Source organism: Arvicanthis niloticus, chromosome 17, assembly GCF_011762505.2.
Source record: "Arvicanthis niloticus isolate mArvNil1 chromosome 17, mArvNil1.pat.X, whole genome shotgun sequence".
Taxonomy (NCBI): Eukaryota; Metazoa; Chordata; class Mammalia; order Rodentia; family Muridae; genus Arvicanthis; species Arvicanthis niloticus.
In genome coordinates this window covers 41,973,087-41,978,410 of record NC_047674.1, presented here as the reverse complement: position 1 = coordinate 41,978,410, position 5,324 = coordinate 41,973,087, and positions in this window count along the sequence as shown.

The following is a 5,324-nucleotide window of genomic DNA, read 5'->3' as shown; positions in this document are numbered from 1 at the left end:
GTTGTTGGCCTCCCTGTGGAGTTCATATCCCCTTTGGGATCCATAATCTTTCCTCCTATTCTTCCACAAGAGTCCCTAAGCTCCATCTGCTGTTTGGCTTTGGGTGTCTGTATTTGTCTTGAGTTAGTTGTTGGGTGGAGCCTCTCAGAGGACAACATGGTCCTGTCTGTATGCTTCCGCTGCTTATGGTGTTTTGATAGCACCCATGATCACCTGCCCACAGCGAAGTGTGCCTTCCCACATCCATAATCAATTTATCAAAAAATAATCCCTATAAGTTTGCCTTCAGGCCAATCAGGTGGGAAAATTTCCTAATTAAACTTCCCTCTCCTGAAATGACTCTGGCTGGTGTCAAGTTCACTTACAAACAGCAGATGGAGCTTGAGGACTCTTGTGGAAAAATAGGAGAAAAGATTATGGACCCCACAGGGGACAGGGACTCCACAGGAAGACCAACAGAGTCAACTAACTGGACCCTTGGGGCTCTCAGAGTGATAGGTTGTCTGTGAGAGTGTCTTCCCAGAGTATGGAAGACACATGACTTGGGTGGTGGTGGTGAACTTGGGGCTTGGGAGTGAGTACTTCTGACCTTGAAGCAAGAAGAGTGAAGGGAAGGATGAGACAGAAGATGGAAAAACAGGGATGGAGAAAGAGGAGAACACGGGAAGTTTGAGATGATGAGTGGAGAATCTTGAGAGAGACTCAGAAAGAGCTGTGCTGCGTTAGGCAACTTGGAAACTTCTTAAAGAAACAATCACAAGCTATAGACAATATCTGAGAGTGGAGGTTCACTGCACGGCCAGTGCCGGGAGCTAATTCCTTATGAGTATTTTAAGTTCATGCTCAACTTGTGAGCAGAGGCACAAATGGTCTTCAAAACAGCTTATCTTTTCAAAGATGCCTCTGTAATGAGCAGCCTTGAAAATACAGCTAGGTCTTTAAATGGAGCACAGTGAAATCTGATGGCTCCTCAGTATGATAAACATAACTGCATCCAGAGGACCGTCAGACAGGTTTCTTGCCTGCTGATAAACATTTGGGGTTCTGAAGCTGTTTTTCTGAAAGCCCCACTTCCTGTGCACTTCCTGTCATTGGCCTCTCCTTACATCCCACTGTGGTGATGGAGGCTCAAAATATTGGTGTTTATACTCAGGCTGTAGCTAACACTAGGAATTATAAGCTGTCCCTTATCTCTGACCCAAGAATCTTGTGTCATCTGCCAGCATCTGTGAGTATGTGGCATCCTTCTATCAACGGGCTCCTTTACAATTCTCAACAGTTACTCTGGCTTGGAAACATTTTCTCTTTATTTGATTAAGCCCTATAGTCTCTAAAAAAAAATGATACAATTAGGTTTCTGTTTCTTTGAGCTCCTGGCAGTGTCTGGAGTTTGCTGGTGGCTGATGGACTGGTTGACTCTTGTCATTAGGTGTCTGGCAGTTCTTATCTGTTTCCCAATATATGTAACTTAAAGGATGTAGAGACATAATTTCTTTTTTTAAATTTTTTATTGGATATTTTATTTACATTTCAGATGCCATCCCCTTTCCCCATTTTCCCTCCCTAGAAAACCCCTATCCCATACCCCCTTCTCCTTTTTGCTTTTATACAATTTTTTAAATGTCAACCAAAGGATTTATAAGTTTGGTAATGCTCAATATCAATCAGAAGCATAACCTAATACCCAATCTAGATATATCAACTATCTTTGACTGGCAGAGACATGTGAATATTCGCCTCCATATCTGGCCCCCCTCTCTCTTTCTCTCTAATCACCTAGCTCCTCCTCTCCTCCTCTTCCTCTCCTTACTCTTCCTCTCAGTACTCCTCCCACCTTAGCTCCTCCAACATATCACCCTTCCTGTTAAAATAAAACTTTTCTCTCAAAATACAGTTAGAGCATAACTATACTAATTTATGTCAGTAAGGTGCAAGATAGACCTAATACCCAGTCCATCATTTTGTTGACTAAGCAGAACCTCTATCATCTCTCCTAAATAAAAGACTTAGTTCTGAACCTGGCTTTTTTTTCTTGGCTTTAGAATAAATGTAGAGACATAATTTCACCTGTTCATTAGTAATGTTGCCTAGTTTTAATCTTTTATGATATAGATATAATAGTGTAAGGTTTTATATAGTAAATTTGTTTAACTGGATTAATTTTTTATCATCAGTAGATTGTATTTTACCAAATGAACCTTGATACCTGCTCAGTAGGGTTAAAATTTCCTGCTTTTCCCTAGTTTTTGCTGCTGTAGACTCTTACTCAGTACGTGTTCTGTGACTTGCCCGAATGTGATAATGTCTTGATAAGAGCATCCTAGGAGAGTCAGACGATTTGTTAATATTCAGGACATAGAGAAGATATTATGTATCAATCAAAAAAGAGCCAAACTTTAACTATGAAGTCAAAACTGTCTAAGAATACAAGAGAAAAGAGACCTTATTAAATTCTAATATTATTACCATTTTGTCCTCTTGCAGAGAAACAAAATACATCTGATTTCTTCTAGCAGATAAAAATTTCAACCTGTTTTCCATTGGTGAGAACTTCATAGGATATGATCTAAGATTCCTCCAGCCTCTTCCCCTCTCCTCCAATTCCAGTCTATGACAGAGAAGAAGAAGAAGGAGAAGGAGGAAAAGAAGAGGAGGAGGAGGAGGAGGAGGAAGAGGAGAAGAAGAAGAGGAAGAGAAGGAGGAGGAGGAGGAAGAAAAGAAGATCATCATCATCATCATCATCATCATCATCAGCAGCAGCAGCAGCAGCAGCAGCAGCATGGCCACTATCACCACTACCACCAATAGCAACAACAAAAACTAAATGGTGATAAAATTTTCTGCAAAGAGCAACTTCTCCACTAAACAGTTGTAGAGTTACTTCCATTCTCTTCTCTTGCAAGTTCCTGTGGAACAATGTGACCTTTTGGAAGAAACACACACATTAGGGTTTTAATTTGCAATTTTATTCACACTCTAGAAATACGGGGATTCTAATGCATGGGCAATTAACTTGTCAATTTGTGCCCAATCTTGTCTTGCTAATGTGCAATGATTGGTGTGAAAAAAGAAAGTAGCCTAGGTAAATAGGAAACGTGACCTATAATTTATAATTATACATGTGCATTGACTTGCATTGAAATTATATTTTGAAATTCTCTCCAGCTTTTAACCCTTTGAACTAGGTTTTTGGGTAAAAGCTGTCTCTTATTTTGTTATTTCATTTTGGAGCTTTTCCCTGTTTATATGGCTTAATTTGTATCACTACTCAGAATGCCCATCTGTTCTTTATGAGTTCTGGGAATAGAGTGCAGATTGTACATATTTTTTTTTCATAGAGGATGAAGCAGAATACAGTTAAAATCAGAACACATCTGCATATTTATGAGCCAAATAAAAACAACACAGCCATTAAAAATTTTCAGAAGTTTACAGGTATTACAATTACCAAAATCGGTTTGCTTTTTTTGAGATTAATTTTCTTTCAGTTTTTTTCTCTGATAGAACAGATGAAGCAGTTATATGAGTATTAATGTCTGAAGACTCACGGATTGTGTTAATTCAAAAAAAAATACCCAATTTAAACTAATAGAAACTATTTTTTTTCTCCCTATCTTTGATTGTTTTGTTTGTCATCAGCTGACTGAGTGAACATTTCCCAGTTTTGACTGTTCTTGCCAACAAACATGCTGAGAGCTCGTTTAATTTACATACAAAGTTCATGGAAACTCGTCTTTGCTACTAGGACTCTTTCATCCAAGGTGGTCAAATTTTTTCCATCATATCTTTCATGGCTAGGTGAAATCTGCTGAGGAATCCACACCTGGTCTTTCTTGAAATAATATTTCAATGGTCCCTTATCTTCATACTAAGATAAAATGTGTGTGGAATTTCCTTAGAAAAACACAAATTTCTAAAATCTGCGGTGTCTAGATCTTCTATCCAAGAACAACGTTTTACAGATAAAAACATAGGGTTTTTCTGTGTAGCTCTGGCTATCCTGGAACTTGCTCTGTAAACCAGGCTGGCCTTGAACTCACAGAGATCTGCCTGCCTCTGCCTCCTGAGAGCTAGGGCTAAAGGCGTGTGCCATCACCACCCTGCTAAAAATGATTTATCTTAAGGACATTTTTTTTTTCACAGAAAATTTTCAGAGTTTAATGGTAAAGTCAGTATTAGGCCTTGGGTATAATTAAGAGGCAGTCAAGTTAGAACTGGTTGGTGAGTCTGTCACTGGTTAGTCTGAGAGATAACCACTTCTGAGAATGTTTAACATTTACAAAAAAGACTGACAGTCTCAAGATGGAATGAAGACTATGTTGAAAAAGAAAGTGTAATCTTAGGTCTACCCACAGCATCTGCTACTCTATTGTCTATCTGGGAGCCTGCCCTTAGCTGCCATGTGTTGTCATGCTTCCCTTCCCAGTCACTCTCAGAGTTGCCTCCCTTTCACAATGCGCTTTGGCTCACACCTCTCCAAGGAGTCATAAAAAGTAGTGCTTAACAGGACTGGTGCGTAGCAAGACATTAGTAGCATTTGAGAACATCTTTGACATTGTGTGACTCCAGAAATACATGCTGATTTAAATGTATGGGAGAGCCAATCTGCCTAGTTAGGATTTAAAACATAAACCAATAATTTAATCACACTTTTCAGTAAGTACTTGTGTAGTAACTGTATGATCTGATTTGTTTTGTTCATACATGTAAGACAAATAAAAACCAAAATATTTACATTAGGCACTATTACTCATTCTGACTAGAAATATACACATGAATAGAAGACCATTTTTTTAAAAAAAATTTAAAGTGCAATTTTGCTTGAATACTTGAAAGTTATAAAGAATCCCATGAATTTTATGTTAAGCGCTTTCCCATCCATCAGTTAGCTTCTAGGCATCTTATTTCTGCCCTATATTTAATTAAGTTATTTAGATGTTTTATTCATATTCTTCTTTTCTCTCCCTCTCCCTCCCCCTCCCCTCCTCCTTTCCCCCTCCCCCTCTCCCCCTCCCGTCATATAATTTCCGTCATGTAAGTTGTCTTCAAGTTGGTTGTGGTTAATGGACTTTAGAATGTAGACCATGAGGTAGACTGAGCACTATGAAGTCTGGTAGAACCGAGGCTGGACCTCAGCTTGAGTCCTTACCAACGCTGTAGTCTTAAGGAAGTCGCTCTGTCAGAGGCCAGCGCTCCCTACTACGATATAGTGGATCAAGAGCAGTTACTTTCCATGAGGACGAATCTGAAGCATGGAGCGACGACCACTCACAAAATGTCTGGCGGTGTCAATCTGCTCCTCTTTGGCCTAAATTATTTATCAA